The 23944-nt window shown below is 40.4% G+C and overlaps 1 protein-coding gene across 3 annotated transcripts in view; it reads right to left on the minus strand.

Moving 5' to 3' along the window:
* Positions 1–23944, minus strand: part of NCKAP5 (NCK associated protein 5) — a 416795-nt gene that overhangs the window by 316647 nt on the left and 76204 nt on the right. Inside the window, exon 1 of one of the 3 annotated variants that reach the window (XM_068949192.1) lies at positions 14599–14705. The exons of the other annotated variants lie outside the window; for them this stretch is intronic. The gene's annotated coding sequence lies outside the window, so the exon portion shown is untranslated. Of the gene's footprint in view, positions 1–14598; positions 14706–23944 lie in introns of those variants that run through there. 3 annotated transcript variants of the gene reach the window in all.

The following is a 23944-nucleotide window of genomic DNA, read 5'->3' on the forward strand; positions in this document are numbered from 1 at the left end:
GGCTCCCCGGGAAGAGCAGCCTGGGTGTTTGCTTTTCCGAGGCGGCGTGGGAGTATCTAGGACTCCCAGTAAACAGCAAGCATGAAACAATCGGCACATGAGCCAAAAGGTCTGGGCTAAGAAGGCAAACGCAACAAATCTCAAATACATTTTTTCATTCTCCTGGTTTTAAACTAGATTTATCATTTTTTGCATGGTAATATTAATTATGCCTTTCCTGACCATTATGCCAATTCTGACCATGCCCTGAGCCACACCTTCAGGTTTTTTTGTGGGAAATCTGATTCCTTTCTGTTTTTAAGAGAAAAGGATAGTGATGATATATATAACGGGAAAAAACACATCTCCTGTTTTGAGGAATTAAGGATTTTGTAACATCTATGGGGTGCCTTGTGTGCTGGCTATAAGGCATGTCTCCTCCTCTGGAGTCCTGTTGCAGATGCTGCCCTGAGCCCCACTGGCTCTGTGGCCAGCACCATCAATTCCTCCATCCATAATCCCCCTCACAGCCTGCAGCCCTAGACAGACCAAGACACAGGAGACTCAGGCCAGGGCGCTTTCACAGCACAGAACAGCTTCGTCAAATAACAGGCAGAAGAAGTACACAGACAAGAGATAAGTCTGAGACCACCTTCTGAGCTAACTGCTTTGTAGTGAAATTAGGAAGCCTATTCCAAGGCTCCCCGAAGCAACTGAATCCCAGAAACACTTCCTAGCTCTGATGAGGATCTGCACATAGTTGAGGTGGCATCAATTATGTAGTCTGAAGGCTTCCCCACTTCTCTGTCTTCCCCCCAAGTTTCTGTCCCTTCCCCCTGCCCGTCTGTCCACCAAGGACACTGCAGGTATGGAGAACCCTGACTGAGCTTCCCGACTTCTGAGTTCGCTATTCCCTCCACATGTCAATCCACCCAATTCTGCTAAATTTTAACCCTGTTTCTTCAGCTACTTCAAGTTACATCATCTTCTTCCCTTTGGGGAAGAGTCCCTACTATTAGATATTTTTTCAGGTCCCTGGAGAACATTTATGGCAATATAATTTCCACTATGTGAAGAAATGGGTGTTAGCATATGACTCTCTAAATCGGTAACCACAGTAAGGCAAAGAAAAGGACTGATTTTAGAGTGATTAAAACTTGGGAGCTAGCGAAGCTTTGAGGAAGTAACATGCGGTCCTACACAAAAAAGTTCCTTGTTTAGTGTCTCTCAGAGCTTACCAGATTAAAAATGGCTTTTACCAGTGGGAAACAAAAGCAGAGGGGGAATTTGAAGCTCAGGGCAGGCGTTTCATATGGGGCTATATTCTTTTAATCTCTTGTCTCTAGAAGAAAAGCCCAGCAAAAGTGAGAGAGACCCACCACAATGAAAATATATGCATTATCACAGCATTGGTAAAAGATATATTTATTTCTGGATGCCCTTAACATTAACTTAAAATGAACTTACTGAATTTAATAAAAGAAATATTGCTTGCTTTCTTGTTGATCATTCTTTTGCTGTCCATGTCTCTCACTTAATCAGAAACACAGACTTCTCCACAGAATGTGTTTAAACTGAAAGTTATTTGCAACACATGAGTTAAACAGCAGAACACAGCTACTTAAGGCAAAGCTGGATAAGGCACTGTTATCCCCCAGTGGATCCAGCCAGTAACTAATGAGAACGTATGAAGGAAGATACATCACCTTAGACCAGGGACAGTGTCGATTCTTGCAGTGCCCAGGTCTCAGCTAGACAGTTCACAGAGCTGTGTGGAGTAAATACCTACTTTTGCCAAAGGTCTGTAAATGCCTACAGGATGGAGCAGGGATGTTTTCTGGGGGAATGAGAATTGGGTGGAATATTTCAAGCCCAGTGGGGAACAGGGATGCTGCTAACTGGCTGTCTCCTAGACCTGAGAGGTACCAATCCAAGCTTTAGGAGCTTCCTTTGAGTGTAGGAAAAACATTTTGGTACATTCAAAAGTTGTCAGGATCCTAATACAGGGTTCACATAGGTGGGTTTGTTTTTAAATAAATTCTCCTCCCAGTACGGCAGCTGTGTCAAGGCTTATGCAAACTGGCTCTTGAAGCTGCTCTACCGCCAACATCTGCTGTCTCCAAAGTAAATGAGAAAAAGACTCAGCACCCTCTGCATCTCACCTGAAAGTAGCCATTTAATACAGAACAGAAGATGAGCTACTTATGAAATAAGTAAGAATGAAATAAGCAAGATATGAAAATAAAAGATGTCAGTCTTGACACTATTAATCTCCACAGAAACAGTCAAATCAGAGAAAAAGCAAGAGAGAGAGAGGGAGAGGGAGGGAGATTATATATTCTGGATAAATAGAGTTCATTTTTGTCTCCTGACTAATATTTAGGATCAGATTCTCAACTGGGATAAATTAGAGCATCTTTAGCCCTATGTTTGCAAAAACCCTGACATCACTGTATAAACCATATTATTTGAAATGATAAATCTGGGGTCTGTTTTCTTTGCCTTATGGTTTGAGAGCCTCTAGGCCTATTGTTTTTAAGACTCTTTCCAAAATCAGACAGGCAAGACACTTACTCACACTTCATCTTCATGCAGATCGGGACGGCATATAGTTCCCTAAGCCTGGCTTTCAGGGAATGAAAGAAAAACCTGGAACCAAACACCGCAAGGCACGTAACAAAATCGTGAGAGCTACTGGCTGCAAAAGCTGTCCAGCTCCAACGCACATGAGTGGAACTATGTGATTTTCTGCCAGCTGAGGACCCAGCCCTTAGTCTAAATATTGCCTCAGTGTTTGGTCTCATGGACTAAACAAGTAGTTTCGTAAGGCATTTCCCAACCCAGCTGAGTTTGGAGAGCCTGAAATCTTCCCCTTCAGCCTTTATGTGATCAAAGTTGAGAGCTCTATTTTACTTTGCTCTCCCATACAGTCAGAAGATTTTCAGCTGCTTAAAGATTTGTTTTTTCTTAGTATAGATTGCTTGTTGCAGCACCTACAATATACTAAATATGCTCCACAAATTCAGGGAGGAATTGTCCCTCCCCACCTATCATAGTTAAAGCTGGACAAAAGAGTTGCAGAATTATTTCTTCCCCTCAAAAACAAGCACACTTTTGGAGGGAATTATTTGACGTGATTCAGGAAAAGGAAATCGATCTTTACTGCTATGCTTGAAGTGAGCACTATCTTCCACCCTCCTGGGAGCTTTCTGTTTTATTTGGCCAACTGAATATGTTTTATAATAGCCCAGGAGAAAAGGCAAATTACAATCATTCCAACATTTATCAAATTCTTTCAGGAAGATGGTAATATTCATATGGTTTGTATTTTTTAAACACTAAAATGGTAAAAGGGGTTTTCTGCAGCCAAGGAGAAGGCATCAAATTTCATCTTCTGCACAAGAAGTGTAAGATCAACAACGTATCAGATCCTGCCCCCCCACAATAGCCCCAAACAGCACTGTAGCGTATGTATCTTTGCTTTTCTTCAATTCGTTTTCATCTCTACAGCCACTAGAAATCTGAATTTTCTCTGACACCTGTTCTCTTAGCACACTGATTGTCTGCAAATTTTGGAAAAAGAACGAATCCCGCCTCTGAGCAATTGCCCGCCTGTCTTTGATGCTGAGTTAATTGGCGCTGCACTTCTATAAACTGCTTTTCTAGATTGGACTCTGCTCTTGTAAAGGCTCAGTGAGTGATCCGCTGCCACGTACACTGAAGTGTATCTCACCAACGTATCGTCCTCTCTTCTCATCGTTCTTACTGCATTTTGGTAACTGACATATTCAGAAGGTCCTGATTAATTATTTTCTTCCTTAAAGGATTATTGGCAGAGTACGGTAAGAGGAATGGTGTATTGCTGTTAACTACAGTAGCACGACGTCGTTCAAAGAGCATCGCAGTCTCTCTCAGCTCAAAGTTTCTTGCTAAGAACTAATATTGTGCCCCCATCCTAACCTGTGCAGATCAGGATCACGAGACCACAGGGCTCAGGAAAGAAAATCACATCTTTTTATCTGTAACCTTTCGCTGTTGCTGTTTTCACTGACTGCTTAACTCCCGTCTCAAGCGCTCCTGTGGACTGGACTGCAGCCTCCGCTTACAAAGTAGTCACCGCACCGAAGGGACAACAGCTACGTTACCCACAGCTTTGAGGGCAGGCAGATACTCCAGGAATTTTTTCCAATTGAAAAAATAAGTGCTTTTTTCTACTCACGTTTTCAGTTTGCTACATCTGCCTAAGATTTGATCATTTCTGTTCATTTAACCATGCTAACAGCGAAAGGAGGCGCGCTTCCTTCCCCCGCTCACGCTGCGGCTCCCCGGCACAGCGCAGTGGGCGCAGCGGCAGGGAAACCTCTTGGGTCAGGGCCATCTGCGCCGGGGGAATTTACCGAAATCCAGACGGATGGGGTAAATGCACCTCCTCAAAAGGAGAAGACAATTTTATCTGTTTTGAAAGGCTATCAAGGATTTGAATAAAGGGCAATATGTGCGTCGCCTTTGAACAGCTCATAAAACTTTGTCTGATCGTTTGGGAGAAATAAAGCTCTACTTAACAGTCTCTACTTTTTCTCATAGAGATGGATGGCATTTAGCTCCGATGGCTCTTAACTGAAAACAAGTCATTATATATCCCAAGAAATACTTGGGATAATGACAAGTGTCACACAGTATACTTACTGACGTGCTACCTCCTAACCAAAAGGCACAACAGCAGCCAACCTACCACAGAAAAGAGGTATATCACAAGAAAAGGCTGCAGTCTGCCTAGGAAAAGGGCTCAGACAAGCACGCCCTTAAAATAAACCGCAAGATGTTCGCCGCCCCTCCTGCTCGTGCAGCACGTTGAAGGCGAGCTGGGCCGCAGGATTTGCTGCCTTGCCCCTCAGCCCGAACGCACCCGGCCGGGGACGCCAGAGTCAGCACACGCGGCTGCACAGCGAGGCAATTCGTACGCCCTTGAGCCAGCTTTACAGCATACGGGCCAATAACGTCGCCGGGCGTTTGGTGAGAAGGGGCCCACAGGGCTCGTCCGCTTAGGAAAAAGAGAGCAGGACTGAGTTTTGAAATTCAAGTATTTATACAGCCAGACCGTAAATCCAGGAGTTGTAGCCAGTCAGTCAAGGGGAATGACTTTGTAAGGCCAGAACAAAAAACACTTGGGAAGGGCTTAATTTCATTGTCTGAAGGTTTCTCGGCGGAGTTTGATCAGCCCTTTCCTCCGCTTGCTCGGCAGCTTTGCTGAGCGGCAGAGGACTTTCATACCCTAGCACACACGGGAGAGACATTTTTTGGACGGGCTGAAGTGACATAGGCTTGGCACTGGCCTCGGTTTGCTCCTACTGAACGTAATTAGATTATGGTCACTGGTCTGCAAGCACACACTAGCTTCCAGCCTGCTGATTAATTCCTCTTTAGCCAGCGCAGTGGCATCTAATATGGAATTACTTCACACTGTGCGACGGGGCTATTTGGAGGTTAGAAAATTATATTTTATAATTTTTAGAAACTCCAATGCTACAATATTTGATGCCACAAATAATCGGAATGTGTCTCCCAAACTGAAGTTCCACACACAGCACAATTCTCCTTTTTTTTACATTACCCAAAAGTATATAAAGAATGATTCACCCTATTTTTAGGTTGGTCAGACAGTCCTCTCTCATTTCCCTCTAACACTATCTCTGCTGGCACTACTTCCTGAACTTTGCTCATTAGGGCATTGAGCCATATACATGGATATATAAATATAGATTAGATATAAAGACCTTGTGTTTCTGAGTTTTAAGAATACTCCTAAAAATAGATAGTAATTGTGTCTAATACAGAGCACTGTTCTCCGTATTTCCTTCCTCACTGCTGTATTTGTGAGCACAGTATAAACAATGATTCTACCGTCACAAATAATTCAAGTCATATCCACAAGATATCATCAGTGAGAATTTCCTGGGTTTTATTACTTTGGGGGAAAAAGATTCTTAGCCTTGATGTATAAGCAACTGAAAAAATGTCTTTTCTTTCTCATTCACTGCCATAAGAGTTCATTTTGTACCCAGTGAGCCCAGATTCACAGGCATACGTTTGCTGAAGTATGTATCCTAACTTCAAAGTGCTCTCCGGCAACTCATGCAGGGCTGAAAAACTCGCTTATCGATACGGAAGTACCATAAATGCAAGTGTATTGGGGCCAGAAGTAACACGTCCTCACATCATCGGCGCTGGAAAATATATAAGCCACACCATTAACTAAAACTCCAAGCCATTTTCAATAATATTTGCTCAGTTTTAAAAGGTCATTAGAAGATGAGCAAAGGTTGAGGGAGGGCTTTATGCAATGGATAATATAGAACAAACGTAATGTTTTTTGGTGGATGATCCCCCAGGTCTTTACAAACATCAGTTAAGCCTCCCATTTTCTGTATGAGGTAGGTAAATATTGTCACTCCCTTGCTCTCACATCTGTAAAACAAGGCCAATAAAAGACTTGTGACTCATAAGACATCAGAAGAGCCATGACTAAAATTAAAAAAGACTTAGCAGCCAGCCCACCTGCTAGCAACTTGAATTAATTCACTCCGTGACAGGATCCTTTGCTCTAGTCATACAGGGTCCGATCCTGCTCCCTTGCCACTGAGAGCAGATTCCTGGCCGTACTCGATTCCAGTTTTGTATAGCTATACACAAGCTGCTACGTTTCATTCTTCCAGAGTCCAGTCATCCCTACTTTCAGACATGTCTTCTTCCCTCCTCCTCTTCCCTCTGCCCTGCTCCTTCGATACTCAAGATCTCCGGCAGCAGGGTATGATGAGGGAAGCTGTGAACCAAATGATGAACATGTTCAATGTGGAGTCCACAGCTGTGAGAAATTCACTGTTAATAAAAGCCAGCAGAAAAGTGTTTGAATTCCCCTGTCAGTCCTCAGATCTGAATATCAGCAGGGGGGAAGTGGTCCGGGGACATTGCACTTCTCATTTTGAGCATGGGATGACTTTCAGTTAAATACCGTAGCCCAATCTCACAATTTTGGTCTCCATTCCTACCTACTTTCAGTCCTGTGATATACCTGACAGAAACTATATCCAATAATAAATAATAAAGCATACTTGTGCTATCTTTCAAACATAGCTGTGCCTCTGGAAATTCTAAGTAAGTGCTGCACCATGTACAGGCACCTGAAATCAGAGATGTCACAGGACTCAAGATGAATGCATGAGCCAAAGAAGAAGTGAGTTCAGATAATACTAATGCTGGGCTTTATATATGACATAAAAGGGATAATCAAATATTCTCTTTCTGTACTTGGTCAAAGATGGTCCAAAACTGTATGTCCTCAAAAGGACTTCTGAGATGAATACACTGGCAAGTTGCTTAGGACAGAAGCTTCTACTAAGAAGCGCAGCCCCATAATCAGGGCTAGAACACTCTGTGGGTAATCGCATATTCCAATTCTTTAATCTGAGGTCACATTTGCCTATGTTATTGAGAAAAATGTATTTTATTATTGTTAACTCTTTGAGCCAACAATCCTACTGGAAAGAATTCCATTCTCTTTCAAACATTAACACAACAATTGCCAGAAAAATTTTAACTGCAGAATTTGTCCCTGACGCAGACACAGGCATACTTTTCAGCTCTGGATTTACATTCACCATGCCGATATTCAAAAGAATCACAATGATGACAGAGAATGATGACATGATAAATATGAATCCTTTATCTGAGTATCAAGGCACAATGAGCTCTGGAAAATACCAAACTCTTATTCTCACTGCCACATTCATTGAGACTGGCAACATTTGTGTCATTTTTCAATATATGATATTGATATCTATTTCCCATTTGATTCTATCAGAATTCAGTGTGTACTGCTGAGGGCAAAAGAGGGTCAAGTCACCTTTTGACCTGTGTAAGAAATACCTACATCACTAATGAGGTGAAAAGGCCTAAATAGAAGGACTACATTTAGACCTTCAGAGGGCAGGTGGTCCAAAAGAATAAGTCTCTTGAGCTGGAACTACCTAGTTAATTCCCCTGCACTGATATTTAAAATACATCAGGTTCAGAGGAAAGTACTCTTGCCAAAAACAACAACAGTTTGGCTTAAAATCAAGGGCTGTAACCTGCAACATATTAAGGGCTAATGTTCTTCTTGAAATGCTTCCTGTTTTTATGACTACAACCTGCAATTCAAGTGCTATCATGTAACAGCAGGACATCTGAACAACAAAGGTGAGAAATGCAGCATACCGTAAGGATTGGGGCTTAGGAGCATAAATAAATGCAGAGGCAAGCCATTGCTCATAGAGCACCGCTTGAATAAGCTGAGTGAATGTACTAGACAAAGAAATAGCCTGTGTGCAGTGAGAAGGAAGCTACTATTTTAAAAGCTCAGAAGCGTCTTTAAGGCCTACAGTGTTGGAAATCCTGAGCTATTCCATGCCAAATAGGGATCAGTTTATTCTAAGGTATCAGGTTCTGGGATCCGAACAGGTTCACTGAGTCTTCTACAATGCTGACCAAGCCTTACTTACTTTTGCAGTTGCTAGTGAATACCTTTTACTCAGGTTCTTCTTATACATAATCCAAAACTGCTGCTGGGATTTAATTTTATTTTTGCTTTTTCTTATTCTTTTATTTGGAAGTCATTTTCATTTTGATTAAAAAAACAGAGGGAAGAGTAGGAGTCCCTTTCATCTAATAGCTCTGGACATTCACCCTACATGTCAAAGGCTCAGCTCAATTTCCTCTTCAGCTGAAGCCAAATTTTGAATATTTGTCATGTGAATAACATTTTCATAGTTGCTCATGAAGAAAGAAAGCCTTGTCAGGCTCTAAAACCAAATGGGACAGATTCTGTTTTGCATGAAAGCAATGTGCAAGAAGGATGCTGTGGATTTCCTGCCCAGCTACTGGCATGACAGTGCATTGCAGCTCCTAACCATGGTCAGCATCTCATTCCTCCAGCTACCAAGAGATCAGAAATTCATTTTACACCCCAAGAAAAACTAATGAAAAAATGCAAGACCATACTAAATATGCCAGAAAGATTGTCTTGTTCTGTAGTGGGAGATTTGGCTCCTTTTTCTGTACCAGGATGGTCAATTATTTACACAAAGTAGAACAGAGTCAACAAAAGGGACTGAAAATGCCCCATGCGACGTAATGACCTATCACTCGGAGGCTATGATACTCTTGAGATGGCAGACAGAACCGAACTGTATAAAAAAGCAGGACAAAATCATCTCCTTGTCCCTGGATAATATAGCTCTTTTGCTCTACAGCTCTACAGTTCTCGCTCGCTCTCTCTCTCTCTTTTTTTTTTTTAGCTCCTGAAATGAGAAGGAAAATTTGACCCAAATTCACAAGCAGTTTCCAGGCAACTGAACTTTGCCAGAATATGTAGCAAAGCTCTAGTCCTCCCTGAAATGCTATTTGCTATGCTGCTGAAAAAACATACTGGAAACAAGGGACTGCAGTTCTACCGCGAGGTAAACTAAGGACAGCCACCTACTTGTAAAAAGCGTGGAAGAGAATTTTCTGACACTGAGCAAAAATTAAATAACTATTACAAGAATTTATTTTCAGCTCTAAAGGATAATGATCCAGCTCTTGAAAGCAATGGAAAAAAATTCTCAAGTATTTTGTTTCCATTTCTGCTGTATGAAATTACTGTTAACTACTTACACTACCTTAGGACCTAAAAGACCCACCTATTCTCCAGAACCCTCGTTGTGCTAGATGCTGTACAAGCCGTCAATTTTGGGCAACAGAATAAGCAGGGATATCAGACTAGCAGCCACCTTAACCGTTTATTTTCAACAGATGTGGCAGTAAAGTATTTTGAGGGTTTTTGAGGGAGAGCAATGAAGTGTCTTTTGGCTATTTATGGAGAGTTTTTCCTCGAGTGTGAGGAAGAGCCTGAGAAAGAGTACGAACGCATTAGTTCCTTTTCAAGCAAAGCGGGGAGTTGAGCTTGACCCTAAAGGCTGGTCAGAAATCGGAGCTGACCCTTCACAAGAGGCCTTGAGAGGTAAGGTAAATTAGCTTATAATGCACTCAGGGAAAGGGAACTAATGAGGGATCACAAGGACAGAGATGATCTGACAGAGTGCGTGGATAAGAAAATGATTCCCTTCCTTTGACAGACTGAGACAGTGATTTTCACCTTTAACCTGGCTAATAAATTACTGAAGAGAAAGCAAGCTGACCTCTATTGCACTCTCTGACCATCTTACAGAAAACTGTGTTCCAGTCAAGTTCACACATTTCACTCTTTCAGATCGGGGCTGGCAGACCTCTGGTGCCAGTCCACTATCATTGCTGAGCCAAAGAGCCTCAGGATTTCCAGGGACACTGCTACTGCAACAAGGATGATTGCTGCAGATCAACATGCTGGGAATGTCTCCTGCAGACAAGCTGTACAGTGCTTTAGCACAAGGTTAGACATCCCAGCAGAAAGTAGAAGTGGTCTGAAGCCTTTTAATATCTTAAACCACTCTTCAACAAATTACTTAGTAATGGACTTGTATCCACTTCTAAATCTGGATAAAGTCATATTAATTAGCCTTTGATTTAAACAATATCCCTAGTACTACCAGCTGTCTTTTCCTATTCTTCCTAGAAACCCACTTATGAAGACAGAGATGCTTAAGAGGATAACTCCCCGCCAGGTCTTTCCATGCTCACAGAAGAAATCCCCTACTTGAGCTTGTGCTTCTTGCCCTCATTAAGAAACCCAACAGAGCAGCTCATCACAAACATGGACAGGAGCATCAGCGGTCTATACAATTTATTTTGTTTGCTTCACTGTATTTTCAATTATGCCCATGATTTGAATGATCGTTTTCCATTTTAATATAATTTTACACCTATTTTAATTCCAGTTATTCTCCTGACATTGGTAAAATACCTCACTCTTAAGAAGAGGATCATCTAATGCCAAATCCATCACTTTTATTACCCATTCCCAATCACAGTAGGATCATCATCATGACCAATACACAGCATCACTTGAAAAATCAGCTACGGGTGGACCCCTTTTTGTTGATATTGAACTGCAATATCCATTTTTTCCCCAAGACGTGTCTCAATATAGTCTGCCTCCAAATGAGGAGTTTCTCAACTGAATGAAAAGTATGGCAGGAGATTTGCTTTTCTTAAAACAATAAATGTGCTTCTTTAACAATTTCCTCACTCTTTCTCAACACTGTGCCATTTAACATAACTCTTAAAATTTAGTGCCTAATTACTGACCACTTTGCAAAGGAAAAATAAACGTCTGGAGAAATGCTTTTTAAAAGCCTGTCCAGAAGGGCAGATGGAGGGAGGAGATCCTCTCTCTTAAATTATATATATGGCTATTAATTTCGTCTACAATCAGTATTTTCTTTACAGTCTCTCAGATAAAGGTATGGGAAACAATCAATGTCCAGTCCAGATTTGCGAGGCGAAACCTAACACAATATGGCTACTGCCAAGCATTACATCCTTTCGTATGCCACAGAGAGTTAAGTTAATTATGGTTCATTAACCCCAAATTCAGTTTCTCATTCACATACCCAATAGTGTGGAAATCAAGTCATCGCTCATAACTTTAGCATGATGTTCTTAAATCAAGGTGGGCTCTTTTTATATCAACAGACCCTATAGTCCACACGTTCTTCATGGTTTTTATAAATGGGAAACACAGCATATTATAATTAATTATTTCAAAAGCTAGTTTGGGAGAGAAATAAACTGGGATTATCAAATCTCTTCCCTGAGGACAGAGACTTTCTGATTAAAGTGCTTCAAAAAGTTCTTTTCTGATATCTTTTGCAGGGACTGCCCCTGCTGTGTCTGCCCCCTGGTTATTAGTTTCACCTGTAAACAGTTCACTGCCACTGCTGACTCTACTAAACATCTTCTTTGTACTTCAATCTGCATTTTATGTGATCTCTGGAGCTATTAGCCACTAATGTCAACAGCATTGCACAGTCTAGGAACATTTATTGCTCCCCTGCTTAGTTTAATGTTTCTGCCTTAGTACCGTAATATTATTAATAGTCACAAAGTACAATAAAAGAAAATTAAGTGTTTATTTTGTTTAGGCTTTCGTCACTTTACCTGCAGCCTTTTTCCATTACATTTGCACATAAATGAGCATGCTCTACATTTTTTAGATGCAAATCAGGGTTTAACTCCCCTAATCATATTGTTCTATTTTCAGTCATCTTCCAGGCCACTTTTATTTCTTATTGCAAATGCATGTATATTATGGCAAATTTATACACACACACGCACACAGATATATATATTTTATATATGCAGAACATGCATTTGATAGCTATTTGCCTTGCTAGTATACTTCATATATATTTTTTCCTTGCTTTAAAATGACTATTTAGTATTCAGTAGAGGCACGTCATAGTTCTCAGAACATGTTCACATTACATGCATGCCGAAATAGCATATTTACTGTTGGAGGTGCTGCTTTATTTTTCCCTTCAGCTTCACAGATAAATAGAAAATGAAATTCTGAAGTGTCCTCTTTCTAGAGAAATACTGGCCTCCACGGACATTGTGCTTTTAAAAAAGGAGCCAAATAATGTCTGGCCACAAGAATATAAACTGAAGTGCTTCCCATGAATACATATAATTATGTTTAATAATAGCATTAACCACATTCTTTCCACTGACCAACTCAAATACATATCCCTATTAAACAACAGGACAGCGGATAAAATTAAAGACTACGTGGGTTATCAGCATGTTAAAATGCAGCTGTGCTAACCCTCTTTCCGTCAGGCAGCAGCCTTTGCGCGACACCACGGTGGACCCAGCCAAGGCGGCTTCTCCCCCACTGCATGGCAGAGGCTGCCCTGGCTTTGAGCAGTCAGTCTGGGAGGGACCTGGAGAGAACTGGGACATAAAATAACCCTTTCTGAGGCCCATATACTAACAGAGTTAAAATTTAACCAAGTCCATAACTTCTTCAGTAGTGAGAAATTAGTCATTTTCCCCACCGAGATAACTTGGTTATGTGCATGTGCCATTTAGCTTTGCAGAACTTGCACGATCTTGTACAATTCCAGCAGAAATTACCTAAACTGAAAGCAATTTTGGTTTGGAAAGTGCAGATCCAGTGAAGCCTGATGTAGGCAGAAGCCTACATTTCCCAAATGGTCCTCAGAGCGGCCTCTTGCCAGCCTGGCAAAAGTATCCAATTTGTTCGGACTCTGTGTCTCAAGTTCAACTCGCTATGGTCAAGGCTCGGCACTTCTCAGTTACTTGCTGAAAGGCAGTAGGAGCCTTGCATTTTTTTCTGCACTCTCTCCTTTGTCAGCAGTTTTCCAGTATTCAAGGGCTTAGATTATATTCTAGGAGTACTAACACCAAAGGAAAAGTATTAGATTTGCTATTCTTTCACCATGAATCTAGATCAATAGCCCCAAATACATTCAGTCTCAGCAGACTGAAAAGAGGTGCTTTGAAATCTATGCATTTTTCGGGCCATATTCACTTGTACATATAACTAATTATGAACTAATTAGTATTATCTCAATGCATCTAAACACAGGCAAGAAAGGGAAGACAGAACCATCTATTATAGTGACAAAGGGAATTAGCATTTTCTTATCATAAAACTCCAAGTAATCTTGTTTTCTTGTACATTAGAGTAATTAATCACTGTATTTAGCATTCATAGATATTAACACCTAGTATCTGCTTTGATGAGATAGAAACAAGCATATTGTGAATCATTTCACATCCAGACCATCTTAATTGCTGAAATTACTGTCTTCATGTCTGCCTTTTCTGTTACAGCAGTTAACTCGGTGAAATGATGGAAATACCCGAACGCTTTGGCAACCAATTTAGCCACTGAACTAATACGGCATTTGTCGTTCTTACTATGAAGCCAGATTCTGCCTTCATTTACAATTGCATTAAGCTGGAGAAGTCAATGAGGGGGTGTAGGGCATAAAAAAGGGCATAATCAGACTTACTATAATGGATGACTGAAGGAGTGAAACCGCTTTCAAATTCACTAATTCACTAATCCTAAAGCTCTTCACTGGACAGAACGCAGTGAAATCTTACTTTCATCTTTAACTGAGTAATAAAATAAAATTAAAAAATAAAAAATCCTTATCAGTTAATTGAGATTTGTTTCAACTATATAAATACGACTGGCTAACCTTTAGGGCTTTTCATTAACCAAGGTTCATCAGTTCTAATCAGCTGACACTCAAACGCTCTAATGACCATGCCAATGTAATTAAAGTTGCCAGTTTTGCTGACAAAGTTCTCAAGTTGCAAGCACAGTTATCAATGTTCTATAAGAAACCTGGTGCCACACTGATTTCACAGATACGGTCCCATCTGATTAACGTATTAAACTGGCAACAGATTTTGCTTAAGAAATTAATATTCAAATATGTACTCATTCTTAACTTTCTGTTTAGAGCCGGAAGTAGTCACAAGTTCACAATCCCATATGATATTTTATCACAGTTAATAAACACAGTAAGAGTCCTAGAAGAATTAATCATCATCTTCAATCAAAATAATTAAGGTTTTAATCTTCTAAGGGTAATTTGTTTGACCCCAGCCTACCAAATACATTCTCACCACGTCCTGCCGCAGGGATTGTGACTGCAGGCAGGTGGAGAGTCAGACCGCGAGAACCCAGTCCAAGAGCTGTTTCGCGAAGCCTTTTATATGGGAAGAATCTCCACCTGCAAGGTATAGGGATTTCTCATTGGTACAGGACAACTTTCTAGTGATTTCATATATTCATTGCCCACAAGGTATGCAAAAATTAATTTAAACAGCATATAATACCATCTAGTAGAATAATCACAAGGCTTTTTACAAATTACTGTGCAGCTACAAACACTTAAGCATCCGCCAGACTTTACATACGGGAATAGTTTTATTGATTTCCATAGGGCTGCTCACACGAGTAAAGTCAACCTCGAGGTTAGATGTTTGCAGTATAGGAGAACATAGCCCCATGGTCTCCTGATGTTCTCACTCCTAAAACTCCCACTGACCTCGCAACTCTAGGAACTTAACTTTGTGATGAAAGGCAGCAGGCATAACACTGAGTGGAAGGAAAAATATTACTGTTGGAGACATTCGATTCTATCCACTTTTTTTTTTCTTCCAGTACTGTACAGGATAGTTAGGAGTACATTTTCAACAAGCCGCATACCTTTTCGTACTTTTATTCACCATCGTTTGACTTATGATTTTTGTATGGATTAAAAGAATTGGAGGAAATCATAGTGCAGATGATAAAAAAACAACTTGCAGAAATGCGATTTAGGATAAAACATAGTTTGACTTTCAAATATCAAATAAGGAAAGAAAATAGGCACGCTGGGTCAGATCAAGGGTTCCGCAAGCGGCTAGCAAAAAGATGCCAAAGGAAGGCTACAAGAAGAGGGCAAACATATAGTAGTACACTCCTGGGACACTCTTTCAGATAGTTCTGGTCTCAGTTTATTCTCTAATAATTCTTAAATTCAGTTTTCTTTCTTGACTGCTAGTGAATATTGAGCTAACATTTTCATTAAACTATCTATAGTAATTGCAACGCCTCATTCATGAACTGTGGTACTTAGTTCATACCCCGGATATACTGAGTACTTTCATCTAACCACCACCCCATATAACTGATATTTTTTTAACAGAAATAGACACATGGAATATACCTGAACAAGAAACACATCAATGAAATCTCTGTTTTCAGACATTCAAAGCAGAAAAAAAGCTAGCTTCTCCAAAGTTTGAGGGTTTGGTTTCAGTCTCTTAGGTTCTTGCCTCTTCCACCAAAACTGCTAAGTTTGTATTACCTGACCTTCTGTCTTCAGTAATCCCCACCTCCTGGACTGTATATCATAAATTGTGATGTGATATCAGAAGGAAAATAACAAAAAATTAAAGCGTGACTTTTAAAGTATTGTAGCTCACGAGCCAGTGAACGTTGCAGGCCATTGCCTCACTGCCCCTCTTGCAGAATTTCTGCTGACAGAACAGCATCATTGCGTCTGTATTACCAGCAAGAATAATAATGCTAATTTGTATTATTGTGTTACACTTGCAAGAGCTGATGAGCAGTCCAACTCATACTAACAGTTTATGTCAATACCTGAGCTAGGCAGGAGGAAACAGAATGCTGAAAGCAGGTAGGGGTTTTGGTTTGGGCTTTTTTTTTCCACAAATAAATTACTTCGGGTACTAAATAGGTATCTAACTGCATTAGCTTGGGACTGCCTCAGCTTAGGGCTTAGCTCACAATGAATTACTTTGTGTACTTTTTGACCTGGAGCCAATCCTGTTCAGAATAATAGCTGTACAACTATGCTGGAGTCAGTAAAGCCTTGAACTTGCAGATTTAAGCTCATGCTTTCTTTATGTACTGAAAAAAAGGCTGGCTGATGTCAATAAGAAAAGGCATAAGGCATAAAAAGTGAAACATATATAACAGTGTAGGAGGAGAGCCTATGCAAACATCATTCAGTTGAAATTTTTGGTACTTGCTATAAAAGTACATTCCTGCATGCATTTCAAGAACATTTGATGCTTTACAAACCACACTGCTCAAAAAGAAACTGTAAAAGCTACACTGACACCGTAGCAGAAGTTTACGGTAAAACTGCATCACATTATTAGTTGCATGCACTAGGGTATAGCAGCTGCTCTCAAGTAGTATCGGGCTGAACTGTTTTAGCTCACACGCTCACACAGGGGTGTAGGAAAGAGCTGTTGCTATTCAGTAGTTACAGTTCAAACAGTGAGAAAAGAGACGGCAGCGAGGTGCAGAGCTGTCTCCCGGAGAAACAGCTAAGATGCCCAGCGAGCTACCTGACGAAGCACGGCAAATTCAAGAATGGAAGCCAGCTCTCAAAACACAGTCCCATGTCTCTTCCAGATGACCATCAAACTGATATACTTTTCAGATAGTGAAAAAAATCCTAGGAAGTCATATTATTTCCTTGAAATTTTATCACTCTTAATTGGGCTATCAAAAATTGCTTGACAGCAATGCTAGGCGTTGAATTTGCCAACAGTGCAAAGAAAATCAGAAGCAATTAGAGAGCAATATCAGTTAAAATCTTCCCAATTCTTAGAATCAGTTTTACCCACAATCCATATTGAAGGACAAATTCCGGCACCTCTATTCAGTCTTTATTCAGCTTAGCATGCGCTTACTCTCTGAAGTGTCTGGGAATTTTTCTTGAAAGAGGACTGAACAAGAATGTCAATTTTTGGCCCAAAGTCAGCTGGAAACCAGCCACAACCTAGGCACAGTTGGCCCTCAGGATATGCTTCCAAAGACCTTGACAAACTTAGAATTAAATTTTAATTATCCCTGTTCAGCTTGATTTATACTAATTGCCAATATCTGCGGTTTGAAATAATACATTTTACAACACGATCAGTCAGACAAAATATTTTCCCAATGACTAAAGGGAGGAAGAGTCTGCAGTGAGTCCAAGAATTATATTATCCATCTTATTTATTGTTTTGTTAAACCATAAAACACAAACATTTTAGGAGACATTGATTTGAAATTGGGGTGAAAGGCTGAAGAATACTGTTTTCCTGGTTTTACTGCAGTCAGATTTAGGAGTCTAATCCTGCAGTCATATTGCCAGCTATGGTCCCAAGAGTTCACAGAGATAATTAATGGTGTTTGAAATGCTCAGAAATTTTGCAGAGACCATAGAACCAAAAAATTGCACTTGCCAGTTAAAATTTAGGTTTTTTAAAATAATTATTAAGAGTAATTTATTCATTCAGAGAAAGACTCCTGTGACCTTCTTCACAACAAGCGAGTATTTTGTTCCCACAACAAGTCCCATTAAAATATTCAGCTGTTTTCATTTCCTATAGAACTGCATAGAAAAGGTCACGTTTAACACTAGGCTTTCAAGCTTAGCAGCTTCTGGGCACTAATTCTGAAATAAACTACCATGACTTAAAGGACACTAGGGAGAATAACAAACAAACTCTCTTCGTCAACTGGTGTCAGTGTTTCTTGCCTGTGAGCAACACTCACTTGGTAGAACTGCAGGCGCAAGCCATGGTTGTGCCATGAATTTTCTAAATCAGTATTTCAAGTTGCTCTGAAATTATCTGCTTTCCTGCTTTGAATCAATTTATAAAGAAATTATTGCATATGTTTTTTAAGAAAACAGAAGTAGAAAGGTAGACTAAAAATGTAAGAGCAACTCAATTCACGTGCAATAAGAACAGCTAAGCTACAGTGAAAAATAGACTCCAATAATGTTAGCAGAGGAGCATCCAGAGGCCATAAACCTCAAAAATATTGCCGTTTCTGTCCTTACTCTGAGTAAATGGCTCACCAGAAACAAATCCTATTATCTGCCACTATGATATTGGCAGGTCAGTATAACAGATGATGTGCATAGGTCTCTACCTTCAATGCTCCCCTCTTTTCCTGTATAAAATGCATAAAACTAATACACTTTTCCATTTTGTTTTTTTGCAGCCAGACTCGGACACAGTTTCTGCTATGGGTCTGTCAACTTCTGGGCATTGTTTGACTGATTCTTACCGACAGTCACTTAAACCCAACAGATAGTGTAATCTTCTTTGATTTTCTTTTTAAACGTAACCTCCTGTAACAATCTCTTTCTAATAAGCCACTAGTTTTTCAGAGTATTAGTTGGCCTAATGAAACTTTTTACTTCATGCCTCAAATCTTGCCTAATTTATAACTTTCATCCATTTGGGCTGTAAATAAAATTACCACTACTTTTTTTTCCCCATAATTAATATGGGTAAAACTTGCTCATCCTGAATCTCTCATACAATGGAGAGCAGAGAGGACTTTTAGGCTTTCCTACACTTTTCTGTCTCCAACACACAATTCCTGTACTCGTAAGCAGCAGACTAAACCAAGGCGCTTCCACACACCTTCTTTTGTTCATTTACAGACACGAGCCCAGCAGCACCACCTGAAATACTACATATTAAACCTACTGGCTAACTCGCATCCCACTGTCCTAAAGCAAAATTGCTCCTGTAAGAGTTACAGTGCATTATCCTACAACAGTATTTTTCCTCCCCTCTCACCCAGGTAGCAGAAATATGAGGAGGTGAAGAGAGCAGCCACAGTTAGGCTTCACTGAAAGCCAGGGAAGGGTGAAGTCTAAGCCCAAACTCAAAGCTATAGACTAGCCTAAGTCTAACATTTGATTCTTTACCTTTGAGAGTAACATAGATTTAAAGTGTTTTTTGACAGCCCCTTCTAAAGTTAGAATACCTGTTACCATCTACATATCTGTAATACTGGCAGCTGCAAAGGGCCCCGCGGAGGCCTAGAGCAGTTCTGCACAGAACCTGCCGTCCCAGCTAACAGGAAAAAATCATGCCTGAGGTTACTAATCCCGAGCACGGCCGCTCATTCAACTCATACATCCTCATGAACCATAAAAATCCTGTCGGTTCCTAGGCTGCTAACCAAATCAAGGTTTAGGAAGATGAACAGTGAAGACTTCAATAGCAATTCAAGGAACCAGAAACAACTGTTGTTCCAGAGGAAAAGGTCTTTAACAGAAAAAAAGTATCACTGAATATTGAAATTCCATTAAGCATTTTTGAGAAGGGGTCAGTGGGATTTTAGAGGACTGTAGGTACGGGAAGACCCACTTTGTTTCTGTTCCCTAGCCAATGTGATCTTACGATAGGATAGGAAAGCAAGGTCCTACCCCGACTGCATTTTTCCTGCGCTGCAAGTCATAGGATTTTCCTCGTCTTTCAGTGACACCTGGAGAAAAGTCCTCTTCGTTATCTCTTCCAGAACTAACAGATTTCACCACGGTCAGAGGTCTGCACTGGTGCGGTTCTGGGGTGTAGGAGCAAGAGAAAGATCCACCTTGCTATAGTGGAGAAGCTGTGCAGGTAGCATCCCCCAGCTTTGGGGAGAAGGTGAGAGTGGACAGATGCATCTGTGCAGGTCTGGATTATCACGCCTGCAAAACTAGCAACGCAGATGTCACAATACCATGGTAGTATTAGCACCCAATAATTTTGCTATCGTTTGATATCGCCTATTTCTAGAGTTGTAATGGAATCATGAAACCTGTGTATCACTCACTGTTAGAGGGAAGCTTTTTGACAATTACCTTTTAAAGGAGTTTTCTATAGACCAGTGAACCTCACTGCATATTTAACTGTATATGTTCACATTCTAAGGTTCATTAATTCAACAATCATCTTTTTCTTCTGTAAAAATGATATTCCAGAATCTACTATTGGAATAGGAATAACTATTTATTAGAATAATGCTTTATGAAGCAAGTTCCACAGGATAGAGAATAACTAGCAGATGGTTTGTGCTTATTTGATAAATTTGTGAAATTGTCGACTTGACTGAAAAGAAATCCTACAGATAAAAATCTGTTTGGAAAACAAATTTTGCCTTCTTATGGATGTTTAGCAACCCAAAGAAGATACAGCTATACAAGCCAGAGTTTAAATTTTCAACTGCTTAAGACTTCCCAGCAAAGCTGGAGGAGGAATAGAGCAAATACCTCAGGATTTGTCTCCAGAGTTGAGAACCAATTAGAAAAAGACAGGGGTTTATTAACTACTCTAGAAGTCAAAAGCATCTTTCCACCCAAATCATTGCTCTTCTTCCATGGACAAAGGTGACCACAATTTTTTACTGAAATACAAAGAGGCTGATTTACTGCATTTATCTTTGAATTCTGTACCAAGAGAGAGAAAACAAGATAAAAACTTAGATACAGAAAAGTTCACAGCACAGCAGCCTTCTTCAGGAACATGGGAAGCATATTCAGTGAAGAAACTGGACCACAGCTAGGAGTGGTATCCTCCAATACAGAATTCACAGAACAGATTGGCTCTGAAATGCAGAATCTTTGAATAGAATGAGGCTAAGATCTTCAAACTGCTCCATTGCCCTAACAAAGAAGATCTAGAAACACTTGCGTCAAAGGCAGAGGAACACCTTTTGATCATTCTAATGGTGAAGGTGAGCTGTGCCCTGTGGAAGTCGATGCGAGCGCGCTGCAGTGACACCACATTTATTTATATAGAGCAGAAATATCACAGGAGCTGGAGTTCCATGGGACAGGTATCAGGGAAGAAATCTGCACCCCATCGCAAAGCCTTCAATACCATTTAAGGGCTTCTGTGGATTTTTTGTATGGAGTGAATGTAAGTCACAGAAGTCAGCATCATGACTCCGGCCATCAGCCTGTGAATCAGTCAGGCAACTTCTTAGCACAGCGAAAGGCAGCATGCCGTTGGAACATTATGTACACACGCATGGGCATGAACACGACTTCTTTTGGCCCTGAAGTACCTAGTCCAGATTTAAACTCCAAGGCTATTGGCTTGGCATCAAGCTGACAGCTGTGGAGCCTCAGACGGTAGCCTAAATTTTTCTGCTAACTCAGTGCCTTCTGTTGCTAAGCAATGGATGTTGGATCTTTACTGGAGTTAAGAATTACTGGATGCACATTAGGAACCTTTTAAGGGACCTTCAGGAGAAAGGTGGGAAGTAATCATAAAGAAGATAAAAAACAGAGAAGATGGATTTAGGTTTGATTCAAAAATCCAGTCTCACTCAATTAGTCTTTCTACTGTTTTCAATGGATTTACACCCAATAAATTCATCAGATGCAATTGTAAGTGGTTGTTTATTTTTAATACAGATCCGAAAAGGTGTTAGTTAATGTTCTTGCAGTTTAAAAAGTTATATTAAATAAATTGGGAGGGTCAAGAAAAACACATAAGATTCCATGGTCCCTGCAATGCCCATAATAAAAAGAACTTTTCATTACTGTTGTATATGCTTTGCTCCTCTTTTGCAAAGCTGCATTTGTTAGACCTACAGATGTCTGGAGAAAACAGCAAAACCACATGAGATAGAAGAATGTGAGGAGCAGCATCATTGAGTCCGAGGCATCCCCTCTACCATCTGTGAGCTGAATCCCACTTGAGAAAACAGGATTAGTTAACGCCAGAATAGCATTTCTGACTCCCAGCAGCTACTGACTAATAGTTCTAGCCTGCACAAAAACAAAAGGTTGTATGCCCAAGCACAGACGGGGTGCTGGACGCTTTGTAGAGACTGTAACTAGCCCAGGCCTATGAGAGCTGAAGCTACCTAGCCCCAAGGAGACCAGCATTTCCCTTGGTTGACTCCCATTTCTCATTCCGTCTCTCTTCCATCCTTGCAGCTGAAAGCGGGAAACCCACGGGGCTGTGAGGAGCTCGGGAGCTGCACAGCTACATCCCCACGGGCTTGGGGCTCCTTCTGCGCGTTCTCACTCTACAAGACCTCAGAGACTGCACAAGCCAAGAGCATTTCCCATCCTGTCATTTCTTTCTAAGACCTCTCCTACTACACTTCATAACACATGGTGCGTAAAGGATACCAGAACTCCCCCTGGACAATTCCCTGCTGCCTGCTTTCCCCAGTCCGCAGCGTGTGCAGAACCACACTTGCAACCCACGCAGGAACAGAGCAGTAAACTGGCACCGCACACCACACTTCCATTTGCTTTTCATTCCGCTCTTTGATATTTAATGTCCAAGCGTTACCAGTCTAACGCAAACGCTTCTGGTCCCTCTTCAAATGAGAGACAATGTTAGGGATGCAGCACGAAAATGTACTATTTCTGCAAATAAAGCTGAATCCTTTGCCACTTGTACACATACCTTGCAATGTATGTACATGTACAACATATGTTTCATGTACAATCATGTACATGAAAGAGGCCTTTAACCAAAATATATACCTCTTCTTTCGCAGAATGATTTCTTCCTTTGTCAACAGCACGTGCACTAACTGCGGAGTAGAGGAAAATCTGAAACATGATTTTTAACTTCAGCTTTCAGCTTCCCCAACCTGATACAATCACTATAGTCATGTCTCACTTCAGAATCAGCTGACTATAAATGCTTACGCTTACCTAGAGGGCAAAAAAAAAAAAAACAGAAGCAGAAGAAAATATAACAGATGAAAAGAAATATTATAGCCATTAGTTCCACAAACACACTGTACCTAACTCAGAAGCAAATTCTGCCCTCAAAAAATGATGCGTCATTTATAATTATGTGTGTGCGTGTACATATAGAAAGTGAAGGGGACAGGCAGAATACGAGAGGACACTGCAGCCTCTGAATTTTGTAAAGAAATGTCTGCCTCAGGTGTCTGAATGTTGTGGAGATCTATTATATTGTTATCTTTCTTCAACAAGACTCAGAGTTTATTGTAAATGCAGTCCATTGACAAAATGAATTAACTATTTTATGGAAAATTTTTCCTTTTTTTTCTTTCTGCACTGACTTTTTATTTAATTCAAAGTGTTTCCACCAGCTGTAGCTGTCAACATTGGTTAAAATTAAGTAGGCAGGCAGGAGATTTGGACTAATTTTATCATATTTTATATGATAAAAAATGTAAAAATTCAAAATAGCTAATAGAAATCTGGCACAGTATTCAGACCTTGCAATCTTCATACAAATATGATTCACAAATCCTTGCAGTTTAAACATTATTATTTCTGCAACATGGAAAGACTAGCTAAAAAGTCGTTGTCAGATTAAGCTCCCAGCTTGTGTTTCTGTGCTCATCCCACTCATGTCCTACAGTTCATCTTTGAATAAATCTCCTATTTCAGAATATGATCCTATCATTTATGCCTGTAGCCTGTCATGCAACAGTTCCTATTGGAAAAAGTTATTTTCCTGTGAAATATCAATGGCACAACCTATGATATCCCACAGTAGATTCAAGTAGTGCATATAGAGTTGGGCAGGAAGTAGCCCATCACACAGTATTTTTGAATTTTCCTATGCTGAACTGGGAAATCACAGAGACCTTCCAAAAGTTTTCATAGTAAATCAAAGTAGTAGATGCCCGGTTTGGGCACTCCACTGAAACATGAAAGAACATGACTCAGAG

This window comes from Struthio camelus, chromosome 6 (assembly GCF_040807025.1).
Source record: "Struthio camelus isolate bStrCam1 chromosome 6, bStrCam1.hap1, whole genome shotgun sequence".
Classification (NCBI taxonomy): domain Eukaryota; kingdom Metazoa; phylum Chordata; class Aves; order Struthioniformes; family Struthionidae; genus Struthio; species Struthio camelus.